Consider the following 15,642-nt stretch of genomic DNA (forward strand, 5'->3'; position numbering starts at 1 on the left):
CTTTTGTTTAGCTTTACGCAAAACCTCTCTAGGGCTTCCCAGTCGGTGCTAGTGGTAAAGAACCCACCTGCCATTGCAGGAGATGTAAGAGACATGGGTTCAATCCCTGGGTAGGGAAGATCCCCTCGAGAATGGCATGGCAACCCACTCCAGTATTTTTGCCTGGAGAATCCCCATGGACAGAGGAGCCTGGTGGGCTGTAGACCATGGGGTGGCAAAGAGTCGGACACGACTGGAGCAACTTAGCACTCTTGCAAAGCCTATATCCTTTAGCCCATTGTATTCCTAAACACTTTACAGTCTAAGCAGATCCTTGAATTTTGGAGGGATTAATCTCCCATCCCAAGCATCGGGGTCCCAGTCTCCTTCTGCTTTAGCTATCGCCAGATGAACTTTCCTCTTGTTCATCTGCTAATATCGAAAGTGCTGCTTTTGCTATTTAACTTATACAACCTTTATAGCAGCTTTTCTGGCTACTGACTGAAAGTGGAGATTTGATCAGCTAAAATGTAATTTTGACATTGTAACATGGAGAGTTGTCCTTGTAAACTGCATAACTCTTTATCCAATTTTAATTTCTCTTCAACCAATTTTAATTTGGCTTTGTGTACCTTATAGGTAGGCAGAGAGGAGGATCCAGCCTCTCCGTACATTTTTGTCCTTTCTCAATTGGCATGAGCCACAAACAGTAAGTTCTAAAGCTTCAGTCTGCTTTAATTTGGGGTCTCCGTTCTCATACAATCCAGTGGATATGCCCCATTCAGTAGCTAACGAGCAGTAAGACAAATCTTCCCATCCAGGAATAAAATCTTCATTAATCTTAACCTCTTTCTTCTTAAAGAGTGGCATTTTGTTTCATGAATCCTGCTCATGTCGCCAATTTATGTTTTGCTAAAAGTTTTTCTTTTGTTTCAGGTTCAAAGGATTTGTTAACAAAAGAAACCACTTATTACACACAATTTCAATATTTAATAGAGGATTCTTTAACTTAATTTCAATATACAATCATTAAAAGGAGAAATAGAAGCAACAGAGAAGCGTAACAGCATATACATCAACAAATTGGGCCGACCAACATCCAAACTTAAATAGCATGCTCGGAAGTCCTGACTAATAGCTATCTGGAGTCCCAAATGGGAAAAGGTCCCAGGCAGTGTGTCCACTCCATGGGTGAGACTTCAAATTGCTGTTTTGGAGGTTCTCACTTTTAATACCAGGCTGAAAACTGATATCATCATCAGTTTGTGCCCCCAAATGCAGCTCTGGTTTGACTCTCACATTGTCACAATGCTGTTTGTTTCACCTTGTGAGTCATCGGATTTCGTTAGACCCCAGAGGTTTAGCCATACTATCAGGGGCTCAAGGATTCCAAGACTCACTCCCTTCCTTATCTAAAGTGCTGCCTGACTTCCTGTGCTTGCGGGCAGGCACAGGATCCCGGGAGTGTTCAGGCTGGTCAGTCAGAAGCAAGGTCAGAGGACTGCTCTCCTGCTTCTGAAGTCTGAACAAGACTTCTTCCATTTTAATTTCCCTAACACCATTTAGAGATGCTGAAAGCTGCAGAGCAGGTGTTCATGGCGACCAGCAGGGCCGTGGTGGTGCCCAGCAGTGATTAAGGCCCAGGGGACTAGGGGAGCATAGGAAATATCTAGTGGTAATGAACTTGCTGGTGAGCACATGCCATACATTCCTGGACCCCTGTGCATCTGTTTAGCTGTCTCTGCCTTGGCGACTTGCTATGATCACCCTGGGAGCTGTGGTAACCCTGAGAGCCCCATGGTGATGTGGCAGAACCACAAAATGAAAGCAACCAGTCTCACCACTGCAGACTTAGTAAGTGGAAAAACAAACTTCGACATAAAAAACCACTGAGATCTGGGGATATGATCGTTACTGCAGCATCTTTTAGCCAATCTTAACATGTATAAATGCTGTCCCCCGCCCCCCGGACTTCCCTGGTGGTCCAGTGACTAAGACTCCACACTCTTAGTGCAGGGGTCCTGGGTTTGATCCCTGTTCAGGGAACTAGATCTTACATGATGCAACTAAGAGGATGCAAGCTGCAATGAAGATTGAAAATCCTGTGTGCGAAGAACAGGCACAGCCAAATAAATAAGCCCTTAAAAAATTGTGTTCCCCCCAAAAGATGTGTTCTACTCCTAACCTCCAGTACTTGAAAATGTACCTTCACTGGGAAAGAGAGTCTTTGTAGAAATCACCAAGTTTAGATGGGGTCATACTGGATTAAGGTGGGCCGTCATCCAATGACTGGTGTTCTTAGCAGACATTTGCACACAGAAACAGACATGTGACCATGGAGGTACAATCTAAAATGACACAGCTGGAAGACCAAGACTCCCAAGGACTGACAGGAGCCCTTAGAAGTTGTGAGAGGCGAGGAAACATTTTTCTCTAGAGCCTTTGCAGAGGGCATGGTTCTGACAACACCCTCATTGTGAACTTCTAGCTTCTAATAGAATAGATAATTCTATTATCTAGAATTATGATAGAATAAATTTCTGATTAAAAAAATAAAATTTTTTAAAAATTTATTTGGCTGTGCCAGATCTGAGCTGCAGCGCGTGGGATCTAGTTCCCTGACCAGGGATTGACCCTGGCCCCCTGCATTGGAGCACAGAGTCTTAGCCACTGGCCACCAGAGAAGTCCCAATTTCTGGCATTTTAAACCACTCAGTTTATGCTACTTTGTTACAGAAGCATTGGGAAATTTATACAGGTCTCAATTAGGTGACAGGCTTCCCTGGTGGCTCAGCAGTAAAGAATCTGCCTACCAATGCAGGAGATGCAGGTTCGATCCCTGAGTCAGGAAGATTCCCTGAAGAAGGAAATGGCAACCCACTTCAGTATTCTTGCCTGGGAAATCTCATGGACAGAGGAGCCTGATGGACAGTTTATGGAGTTGCAAAAAGTCAGACACGACTTAGCAACTAAACAACAATGATTAGGTAACACCAGGATATGGCATCGATTTCTGCCATTCGTTCATTTATGCATTCATTCAGGAAAACTTTAATGAACACTGTTTCAGGTGCTGGAGTATGCCAGCATTGAGATGAAGTCTGTATCACTGAAGGGGGAAAACAAGGATGTGAGATATTTAACGTAAGAAGACCGGACCCGGGGGGAGATAGTGGCCATATGTTGTTTATTCTTTCCCAAGACCCTGTCCTCCTGCTTTTGGTAGCTGCCTCTCCCCTTCATTTTCCTTTGGGGAACTTCCTCTCCCCAGTTCTTGGTCTATGAGGTTCAGTGGATGTGACCTGGTTCCTGGTTCCTGACTCCATGTGACCCAGGCCTGGCTAAAAAGTGAATTAAGTATTACTGGTTAGATGATGATTTAGAGGGAGGCTTATGAGTTCATTGGAGCCCATGAAAATTAATTCTGGGACTTTCATTGGAGGTACTTGGGATGCAGCTACACTTTGGGCTATAAACGGTGTGATGCAAAAGTGAGATGCCCTTAGGGACCAAGGCTTCCTAAGGCTGCAGCTACACCAAAGAGAACAGACACAGCGATGCTGAGCGCCTGGTGGCATCCGCAGAACTCCTGGACCCAGCCCTGCTGGAAGCCTGAGTATCCTGAGCTTTTGCATTTGTGAATCAATATATTCTACCCCACTGCCCCCAACTCCTAAATTTGCATGTGGTTTGTTATTTTGCTGAAGCCTGTTTGGGTTGAGTTTCTGTCACTTGCAACCTGAGATTCCTGACTGATAGTGAAAGACTTAGCTGAGAAGTCAGATCCTCCACCCGAGGTCACAGACCTCCCTCATTTTGTCTCTGCCTCTGGTGCCAGAGACATCTGAGAAGCAGACGTGGAGAAATACGAGTGTGCCAACACACTCAATCCTAGAGGAGCATAGTGGCCGCTCCCTGGGGCCAGGGAAACCCTTGGGACCCCAACCACAGGCCAGGTCTACGGATTCCAGGCCACGTCCTCTCCACACAGTCAGGAGCCCAGGAGGGACCAGTTGGCACTCTCGGAGGAGGATAATTCAAGGAGAGCTTAGTGAGGAAGGCATTAAATACAAACCGTGTGGGTGGAGTGTGGGGAGAGGGGCAGTGGGCCAGAAGCAAGATTGGGACCGATCGGGCCCAGGTTGACAGAATGGTGCAGTTAGGGGAGAGCAGGTGCCTTCAACGAAAGGACAGTCCCCCCACCCCATCCCCTAAAAAAAAAAAAAAAAAAAAACCCCACACAAAACCTCCGGGGGAGGGATCCTGGAATAAACACCCTCCTTCGTCCTCCTTCTTCCTAATCTTCTTTGCTGGGCTCCGCAGGCGCGGGGGGAGCCGGGCGGGAGATGGAGCGCCACCTGGAGGAGAAAACGGGAAGCTGACCCGCCCGCCCGCCATCTCCCCCTGCCCCGCTTTATCTGCAGCCACGCTGGCTTTCTCTCCGTTCCTGAAAGATTGGCAACCCCCTGGTGGCGCCGGTAGATCTTCTTTCAGGAAAGAACACGCTGTTCAGTGGCAAAGAGTGCAGGGAGCTGACCGCCTACAGCAGCAGGAATCGGCCTCAGCTTTTGAGCCTACGCCGTGCTCATTCGGTCAAGCCTCAGAGGGTCCCCACGCACACAGGGTACCTGGGCTTCCGAGCTTCCGGCTGGGGCCACCTGACCTTTTCGGAGGAGCTGTCGTGGAAGCTGAGACTCTCTGGCCCATCCTGCTTCCCCACTCTTTTTCGTTCTCTGGCCTTATCTTCCCAAACTCCCTGGACTCCCCATCCCAGAACGTATTCCCCAGAGGACCCAGCTGAAACATGTCTATCCTCTGGGCCTGAGCGAATCTCATCCAGTTAGATCGCAGCTCAAATGTTGCCTCCCCCGGGAAGCCTTCCTTGACTGACCATCCCTGGAAAGGATCCACCTCCCTGTGTTATTTCCTTCGTGGCAGCTACAGCTGTCTTGAAACCATCTTGTTAATTTTCATTTCTTGTTTGATTCTTGACTCCTGCAAGAATATCAGAATGTCAGCTGTGGCCCCAGTACTCAAACAGCAGAACAGCATTTGCATATAGGAGTTACTCGATTCATATTTGTCAAATAAATGGTCGAATAAATTAATGACTCTCCCTAGATGTGGGGGGATGGCAGGGTAGGCTCAGTAAGCAAAGGTGGGAATGGTGCAGTGGTCCCTGGAGCATAAGGAAAGGCCAGAATAAGCACCCAGGGGCTCTGACCTGGGTTAACTAGGAGTCATTTTGGATAACTCAAAGCTCTGGGGCTTCTCTTGTGCTGTAAAGTCACAGGTGCCATCCTAGGTCTTCCCTTCTATGCCACGTGGAGGTCAAGTAGGAACAGATGGCTTTTGGAGACGCTCAGGGCAGAGTTGTTCATTTGGAACCAACAGTAGGAGAAACTCAGAGTAGACTTCAGGTAGGACTTACCAAGAGTGACTCAAAGGAATGAGGCCTTAAAGGGTCCATAGGTTAGGCTGAGACAGTGGCTTCTCTAAGGGACCTCAGGGAGACAGAGGACAGGTGAAACTCTCTTTTGCCTCACCTGGACTAGTTGGGTGGACACAAAAACCTTCAGACAGCAAAATGACCCTGACTAGGCTGCCTGGAAAATCCCATGGATGGAGGAGCCTGGTAGGCTACAGTCCATGAGGTCACGAAGAGTCGGACACGACTGAGCGACTTCACTTTCACTTTTCCCTTTCATGCACTGGAGAAGGAAATAGCAACCCACTCCAGTATTCTTGCCTGGAGAATCCCAGGGACAGTAGAGCCTGGTGGGCTGCTGTCTATGGGGTCGCACGGAATCGGACACGACTGAAGCGACTTAGCAGTAGCAGGCTAGGAAGGACAAGTGGGCTATTGGCTTCCATCCTTGCCACCCCATCTTGCCCACTGGCCCTCCATTTCCTCTCCATCATACCCATATGGGATCTCTGAGCCCCTGGGTCACTGCCTGTCCTGAGGTTGTGCCCCCGCCCACTCCCTCCTCCCCACACCGCCACGTTTGTTTTTGTCCAGATGTGTGGCTACTGGCTGTGATCATCAGGATAGAATGTGGTACCGGCACAGCCCTTGTTTGTGCCTGCTCCATCCCCTTTCTCCATTCTTGTTAATGGCACACTGGGTTCTCCTTGGGAAACCACACCTTTCTCCCACATGGCCCAGGCCTGGCCAGTGGGAGCATCCAGCCCTTAGGATACAGGGGCCACTTGCTGGCTTCTATCCAAGGGGTAAAACTGGTCTCACAGTGGAGGCGGGAGCAGAAGATGCACGAAGGAACACTGTTTGAGACTCTGGATCCAGCTTTACCTGAAACCATCGCGCCTGGGCTTTCTGCTTGAGGAACACTTTTAGACTTCATCTGATTTGGGTAGCAGTTCCATCACTGTACCTAAAAGTGTGCAGGTGAATCCACCTGGTTCCTGGAGAAGGCTCATAACTGAGGTGCTTCTGCCGCCACAGGGATGTTCGGTGGATGAGACTGTGACAGTGTCAGGTTTTCTGTTTGCATGTCAGCAAGCTGGGCAGAGAACCCTGCCTTCCTCAGTTCCTGGGGGTCAGATCTTCCTGTGCAGGCACCACGCTGTGGAAGAGACGGGGGAATTCATATCCTGCCTGTGGGCTCCAGGGCATCCGTGAGGAAGGTCCTGCATTCCCGCCACTGCTTGAATGGCTCTGAGAAGCACGGGTTATGGTGGGAAGGTAGATGGAAACCAGGTAGTGAGCTCCCTGTCATTGGATGTGTTCAGACAGGCTGCCCGCCACCCCCCATCCCCCCGTCAGAGAGGTTGCAGAGAGGACTCTTGAGTGATGACCTCTGCTATGAACACAATGTTTATGCATTTGAGCTGTCCATTCATTTGTCATCAGCCACCTTTCCAAGTTGGCTGTCCTATAGGGTGGAAGGGCACACTGGTCTGGGAAAGGGGAGGCCCAGATTGAAGCACATAGTCTGAGGTTATGGGGCTTACACGGGCATGCTGGGCCCCCCAGATGAGAGGCAGGTGTAATCAAGGGGAAAAAAAGAGAAAAGAAGTAAGAGGCTGTTAACTAAAGATGAACCAGAGTGTCAGATCTGGATGGATCCTAGAGAGGGTCTGATTACACCTCTCAGTTTAATGGAAGTCACTGCTGGAAAGGAGCCTCAGGCACTGGGCCGGGTCTTCTATGGACGTTGAATTCTCATGGTGCTCCTCTGACACAGGTCGTGTGCTTAGCGTCTTTGATTTATAGTTGAGGAAATGAGGCAGAGAGAGATGGACATTGCTAAGGTCATTGCACGTAGTATCAGCACTGGGATACCCATTGGGGCTCCCTGACACCAGAGCCCTTGCACTCAACCAGCATGCTACACAGACATCTTGGAGAGATGGGGAAACTGAGGCACACCGGAAGGTTTGCTGGGGTCACACAAGGGAAGGAAAATGAGCCACCTGCAGGGGTTCAATATGATCCAAGGACTGAGGCAAGCACCTTCTCAGAGGTCACTGTGCTTAGTCCTCTCACTGAACTCGTGACCAGGCTACAAATATGACGGGAAAGGGGCTCCTCCAGTGGCTCAGCAGTAAAGAATCCACTTGTAATGCAGGAACTACAGGAAACGCAGGTTTGATCCCTCCAATCTGAAAAATCCCCTGGAGGAGGGCATGGTAACCCACTCCAGTATTCTTGCCTGGAGAATCCCATGGACAGAGGAACCTGGCGGGCTACAGTCTATCAGGTTGCAAAGAATTGGACATGACTGAAACTTACAGATAGCTGGGAAGAGAAGCGAAAAGCAAAGGAGAAAAGGAAAGATATTCCCATCTGAACGCAGAGTTCCAAAGAATAGCAAGGAGAGATAAGAAAGCCTTCCTCAGCGATCAGTGCAAAGAAATAGAGGAAAACAACAGATTGGGAAAGACTAGAGATCTCTTCAAGAAAATTAGAGATACCAAAGGAACATTTCATGCAAAGATGGGCTCGATAAAGGACAGAAATGGTATGGACCTAATAGAAGCAGAAGATATTAAGAAGAGGTGGCAAGAATACACAGAAGAACTGTACAAAAAAGATCTTCACGACCCAGATAATCACGATGGTGTGATCACTCACCTAGAGCCAGACATCCTGGAATGTGAAGTCAAGTGGGCCTTAGAAAGCATCACTACAAACAAAGCTAGTGGAGGTGATGGAATTCCAGTTGAGCTATTTCAAATCCTCAAAGGTGATGCTGTGAAAGTGCTGCACTCAATATGCCAGCAAATCTGGAAAACTCAGAAGTGGCCACAGGACTGCAAAAGGTCAGTCTTTGTTCCAATCCCAAAGAAAGGCAATGCCAAAGAATGCTCAAACTACTGCACAGTTGCACTCATCTCACATGCTAGTCAAGTAATGCTCAAAATTCTCCAAGCCAGGCTTCAGCAATACGTGAACCGTGAACTTCCAGATGTTCAAGCTGGTTTCAGAAAAGGCAGAGGAACCAGAGATCAAATTGCCAATATCCGCTGGATCATTGAAAAAGCAAGAGAGTTCCAGAAAAACATCTATTTCTGCTTTATTGACTATGCCAAAGCCTTTGACTGTATGGATCACAATAAACTGTGGAAAATTCTGAAAGAGATGGGAATACCAGACCATCTGACCTGTCTCTTGAGAAACCTGTATGCAGGTCAGGAAGCAACAGTTAGAACTGGACATGAAACAACAGACTAGTTCCAAATAGGAAAAGGAGTCCATCAAGGCTGTATATTGTCACCCTGCTTATTTAACTTATATGCAGAGTACATCATGAGAAATGCTGGGCTGGAAGAAACACAAGCTCGAATCAAGATTGCTGGGAGAAATATCAATAACCTCAGATATGCGGATGACACCACCCTTATGGCAGAGAGTGAAGAAGAACTAAAGAGCCTCTTAATGAAGGTGAAGGAGGAGAGTGAAAAAGTTGGCTTAAAGCTCAACGTTCAGAAAACTAAGATCATGGCATCTGGACCCATCACTCCATGGGAAATAGATGGGGAAACAGTGGAAACAGTGTCAGACTTTATTTTTTGGGGCTCCAGAATCACTGCTGATGGTGACTGCAGCCATGAAATTAAAAGACGCTTACTCCTTGGAAGGAAGGTTATGGCCAACCTAGATAGCATATTTAAAAGCAGAGACGTTACTTTGCCAACAAAGGTCCGTCTAGTCAAGGCTATGGATTTACCAGTGGTCATGTATGGATGTGAGAGTTGGACGGTGAAGAAAGCTGAGCGCCGCAGAATTGATGCTTTTGAACTGTGGTGTTGGAGAAGACTCTTGAGAGTCCCTTGGACTGCAAGGAGATCCAATCAATCCATCCTAAAAGAGATCAATCCTGGGTGTTCATTGGAAGGTCTGATGTTGAAGCTGAAACTCCAATACTTTGGGCACCTCATGCGAAGGGTTGACTCATTGGAAAAGACCCTAATGCTGGATAGGATTGGGGACGGGAGGAGAAGGGGACGACAGAGGATGAGATGGTTGGATGGCATCACCGACTCAATGGACATGGGTTTGGGTAGACTCCGGGAGTTGGTGATGGACAGAGAGGCCTGGCGTGCTGCAATTCATGGGGTCGCAAAGGGTCGGACACGACTGAGCGACTGAACTGAACTGAAGCAACTTAGCATGCATGCAGGTGTGCAGGCATAAGTGAGTCCAGAGAAGGTAAGTAACTTGACCAAGGACACACAGCATGGAAGGGTAAGGCTGGAACCTGAGTCTATTATTCTTTCTCCTGCAGCAGCTGCTCCTCCCTCAGCTCAGCAGTCCAACCAACCCCACAGTCTTCCACTCATCCCAGCACCTCTGTGGCCATACCTCCCCCTGCCCTCTGCTACCCTCAGCTCACTGGTTTCGCCCTTGCTCAGGGGTCTTTTCCAAATGCCCTCACTCCATGACTCCACTTGCAGAGCTCGCCCCCAGGGAGCCCTCCTTGACTCAGAGTCCTTGTCCTGTAACCACAGTCCAGTGCTGACTATGACTTACTGACTCTGTGACTCTAGATGTCTTCACCTCAGGGAGGCACATTCTCTTTATTTGCCCAGTATTCATAATAGTCATCTCTCAGGACTGGGTTGAGGGTATGTTAGTGTTTATGAAACACTCAACAGGGTGTGTGGGATGCATGAAGTAGGTACTTAATAATTGAGCACTTTCTATAATAATTGTGTTCCCTGCAGAGCTCATCAAGTAGGCCTGTGTGTGTGTATCTGTTCAAGTGATTAAAAGTCTTTGTTGAGCACCTACTGAATGCAAGTCCTTTATACTGTGACAAGTGCCAAGACCACTGGCAGATGGAGTTTTCTGATGGAACAAGGGATTGGGAAGCCCATCACTCTGAAATAGAAATAGGTCTCCCCTGGCCTCAGACCTCCTTCTTGAGGCTAAAACCCACCTCAGCAGGGAAGCATATCTGTACCCCTCAGGCCACTGTGTTGTAAAGGCCAGGTTACACTGTACTCAACCCCACAGCTCGGAGGAGCGGCTCCTTCTGCAGACAGGCTGCGCCATCTGGTGGCTACTCTTGGTGGAGCAGCCCCAGTCGCGGAGCCCGCTGAGTCAGACCATTATCTGGGCTTGTGGCTCTATCTAGTGGCTTTAATGTACAATCACACTCAGCTTCAACCTCAGAATCACCTGCGTGAATGTGTGCTAAGTGGCTTCAGTTGTGTCCGACTCTCTACGATCTGACCTTATAGACTGTAATCCGCCAGGCTCCACTGTCCATGGAATTCTCTCGGCAAGAATACAGAATGGGTTGCCATGCCCTCCTCCAGAGGATCTTCCCCACCCAGGGACTGAAACCGCGTCTCACTATGTCTCCTGCATTGGCGGGCAGATTCTTTACCACTAGTCCTGGGAAGAACCAGAATCACCTGAGGAAGTTCGTTAAACGTTCTAGGACCCCATTGTAGAACTAATGAACCAGATTTTGGGGGTGGAGTGCATGCTAAGAACCTGCATTTTAGGCACAATTCCTAGTGATTCTAAACTCTAGGATTTGAGAAACAGAACTGCAAAGGAACTTCTACTGATATATCTGTACCTGCTCCCACGTGTTCAGGAATAAAATCATCAACCCACTCCACATCTGAGAATCTCATTTTTGTGTTTAAAGGGGGAGAAAACCGAGGTCCAGAAAGTAGCAGTCGCTTATCCACGACTACCCAGTGAGCCAGCAGACAACTTCCCTCCCAGCTCTAGGGCCCAGGGGTGAGCAGGAAGAAAGCACAGGATTTGTCGCCTGCACTTTGCATGAAGGGCTCTGCACAGGTGAGCTGGAGCACTGTAGCTGGATCTCCTGGCTTCTGGTCCTGGGAGCTGCAGTGTGTTTGTCTGTCTGTCTGATCATTACTATAACTGTTTTGCTTGTCTGTTCTTCATGCTGGTTGCCATAAGGATGGGATTGGACGCTGATCTGTCAATCAATAATAAGGACACAGAAGGTCTAGAATAGTAACAACTTGCATTATGATATCGTTAGTCTCTGTCCTAAGCACTTTCTATGCATGAGTTCATCTGATCCTACAAACAAGCTCCTGGGAATATATTATTATGGTTATTCCTTTCCTCAGGGGGAGATCCCCTTAGAAAGAGGATACCTAGCAAAGTTAGCAAGCATTGCCTTGGGCAATCTGCTCTGGGCTCATGTTTTTAGCCAGTGGCCACCCGGTGCCCCGCAGCAGGTAAGGTTTGGCTTCTGCATCCTTGATGACATCACCGTCTTCTCTCTGATCATCTTTGGCCAAGCCAGCTTCTCTGTTTGGATCTCTTTGTCTCTACTTGTTTGTTTCCCTGGTAAATGTTTATTAAAGCCCCTGCGCTGGACACTGGATATACAGCAGTAACTAACTACAGTCATTGCTCTCATGGTGCGTACCTTCCAGTGGAGGGAGATAGACAATAGAAAGTAGATAAATCAATAAACTAATAATCAAGGTCATGTCTGGTGGTTGGAAGACATGTGAAGCCGGATCAAGATGATCTGATGGGGAAACCTGAGAATGGGTGGTCAGGGAGGGGCTTTTCAGAGATGCTGATGTAAGGTCTGAGTCCTGAAGAAGGTAAAGGAACCAGACATGTGCAGACCCAGGGGTAGAGTGTTCCAGGCAGAGAGGATGGCAGGTGCAAAGGCCCTGTGGTGGGAGCAGGCTGATTGTATTTGAAGAACAAAAGGGCCACTGTGACTGGAGCAGAGTGAGGGAAGGACATGCAGGACATTTGTGGGTTTGATCCTCAAGCATCTGCCCTCCTTCCTTGGGGGGCACTTCTCTCCTTCCACAAAGACAGTGCTGCTGGGGAACTTCTCTTTTGCTGAGTGCCTTCCCTCTTCAGAAGGCGTGTGGGTCCTTGGTGCCTTTACGGGCCAGGACCTTCCTCTGGGTACCCTGCCAGGGTGGGCTTGTGATCTGGGTTTAGCCAATGGGACCTCCAGAAAATCATGAACAAAATATGTATAAACAGAACACCGGGAGCCCAAGCATGCCAGGTCTGGGGCCCCATGGACCTGGTGTTCCCAACCTGGCACCTGCCCTAGATGTCTAACTTTTGCCTCTATGCCTGTGTTATCATTCCAATTAATGCCCATTTATTTAAGTTGGGCTTCCCTGGTGGTTCAGAGAGCCTAAAGAATCTGCCCACAATGTGAGAGACCTGGGTTTGATCCCTGGGTTGGGAAGATCCCCTGGAGAAGGGAATGGCTACCCACACCAGTATTCTTGCCTGGAGGATTCCATGGACAGAGGAGCCTGGCAGGTTCCTTGGGGTCGCAATGAGTCGGACACAACTGAGCAACTAACACTTTCACTTTAAGTTAGTCAGAATTGATTTCTGTTGCTTGCACCCAGTAACCTTAGTGATGCAATGTAGGAATAAAGGAAGATAAAGTTGGGGCCAGATCGCACTGTTCAGCCAGGCTAAGGAATTGGATAGTGTTCTAATGATACGGGAACCCTGTGGATTCTTCTGGCACTGCCCTCTCGAGATCTCTTGATTATGTGTAGGTGCCTTCTTACCTGCAAGGATGACCTTTCATCTGCCTGTCCCTTTTCCAGAATATCTCCCTTCCCCACCCAAGCCAGGCCTCTACCCCCTCTATAATTAGCAAGCAACTGTCCCCAGGCAAGGAACAGAAGGCCACTGGCTTTGAGCTTGAGTTGATCTGTTCCCTATAAGGTCCCTCCACGGCTCAGATAAATGCCTCTAAGACTTTATCCTGGCCACTCGCCAGTGGAAAAAAAATAAGTCAAGTGAGGAGGAAGGAGAAATGGACAATCAGAATACCCTACATATTGTAGGACGCAGGGAGGAGGCTCGGGCAGGGGCCGGGGTGCCTGAGGCTTAGTTGAGGCCTCAGAGTGCCTCCTGCCCTTGAATTCCAAAGCATCAGGAACCAATCACTGTATCAAACAGCCAGCTGGTGACCCCAATCCTCCTGCCCCAGCTGTAAGCTCTTGGCTATTGTTTTTCTAAGAATTCCGTCAATCCCCTTTCCTGAAAGTACCACCTCATCCTTCCCCCTCAGGTCAGTGAAACCTTCAAAGAGGAAAATCCACAGCTCAGCTTTCGACTGCTGCCCCCAGCTGTAAAGCCCAGAGACCTGCAAACTCCCATCGCCGGCTGGGGTCCCAGCCGTGATGCCCAAACCAGGCTCCAAGTCTGGAACTTTCTCCATGTCCCGCCCGCACTCTCATCAAACTCAGGTGGTCATTGGCCCTCCCCACTCAGTGACCAGCCCTGAGGGGTTGGCGGGGAGGCTCCTACCCACTCCTTCACCCGATGGAGGCCCACCGTCACAGAATTGGAGAGGGACTAACTGCAGAACGGCAGGCCACTAGGGGGGATCTCGGGAAGACGGGAAAAGGACAGGGTGTTTCCCAAGTGCACCCGTGTGCAGTGCCTGATCTCCTGAGGGCATATTTCTAGCCAAGCACATCACCCCCAGCTGTGCAGAGTAGGGCTAAGGGAGGCTGGTCTCCTTTCTGAGCCTCTGTTGTTATTTAGTCGCTCAGCCGTGACTGACTCTTTTCAACCTCATGGACTATAGCCCACTGGGCTCCTCTGTTTGTGGGATTTCCCAGGCAAGAATAGAAGAGTAGGTTGCTATTTCCTATACCAGGGGATCTTCCTGGCTCAGGGATCGAACCTGCGTCTCCTGCGTTGGCAGGCGGGTTCTTTACTACTGAGGCATCAGGGAGGTTCATAGCTGAGTATTAAAGCCTCTTCCCAGTGCCTATCCAAACCTACTTCCTGCCCCTAACTCCACTCCCCTCCTCTCATTTACACCCTAAGCCCTCATCACACAAGTGTTTGCAAACACAGGACACTTAATTTGTGCACCTCAGAACCTGTTTCCTCTAGAGGCTGTTCCTTCTGCCGGGAATGCTTTTCCTCTGCCCGGAGCAACGTATCTTGTCTTCCAGGGTCTGACTCAATGTCATGGGTGTCGTTGATCCTTTTAGGCCTCTCCAAAGCCCCCCGCCCCATCCCGACCCACAGGATTAATTCCTCTTCCCTTCCTGTGTCCTGGAGAATGCTATAAACACAGCCCGCCCACCTCTGCTTACTGCCACTGGGCCACGCCCACTGCCCTCCCCTCTTTCTCTCCAGTGAGCCTGTGAGTCCCACATGGGAGAGAAATGGAGACCCTGGGTTGATCACAGAGGCTTGGGGGCCAGACAGACCTCTGGTCAAGTCCTGGCTCTATTGCTCAGGAGCTCAGTTACTTGGGTATCAGTTACTTGGTGATCTCTCCAAGCCTGAGTTTCCCTATCAGTAAGATAAATTTATAGTGTTGCAACCTCAGGGGGGTTTTCTGAGTCTTTATTGAGATAACACACAGAAGATACTCAGTATGGTATCTGGAATATAGTAGACACCCCAAAAATGTTTGTTGCGGAAACACATGTGGTCCAGTCCTGAGTTCTTTGAAGACCTTGTACCTCCCACCCCACCATTCCCACCAACATCCATGAGACCGTCTCCATTTCTTCCCTGACAACATTATTTCTGTTCTTTGAACTCCATCAACTTCTCAATCACTTTGCAAGAATGGGAATTATGGAGGCAGAATATGCCCACCAAGTCCTGGAAATTATTGCCATTCAGGGATCAGAAGACGAAGATTAGTTGCCTCTGTCTCACAAACAAATTAACCGGAGTGGCAGCTTTTGGTGCCAAATACGATTCTTGTCGAAAGGATTAGACGTAGCAAATCCGGCTAGAATATACTGTGATCGTGTGTGCGTGCATGGGTTTTTTTTAAAAGCAAAGCTGCAATAATCGTACATTTACAACTAATAAATTGGGTCCTTTAATTCCTCTGCAATAAGCCTTTGAAATATAATCTGTCATTTCAGACTTACAGAACATGACTTTTCATAATTATAATTCTCCAGCACACATGACTACTTATAATTAAATTCACTTTTAAGAAATCCAAGGCTTTTTTGTGTGTGTGGATTATCTGTTTGTACGATGTCATAATGGTAAAATGAATGTGTAATCTGTTGAATAAATTTGATTAGTTCTGATATAAAAAACACACTCTGCTATCGATCAAAAGCTGGAAAGATAAGATGATGAACAAAATATACACTATTTCTCAGCAACAGGCTCAAACAAAGGCAGAACAAACCCAAGCATGTCTTCCC

The sequence above is a fragment of the Giraffa tippelskirchi genome, chromosome 7 (assembly GCF_054371585.1).
Source record: "Giraffa tippelskirchi isolate mGirTip1 chromosome 7, T2T-mGirTip1v1.2.pri, whole genome shotgun sequence".
Lineage (NCBI taxonomy): Eukaryota > Metazoa > Chordata > Mammalia > Artiodactyla > Giraffidae > Giraffa > Giraffa tippelskirchi.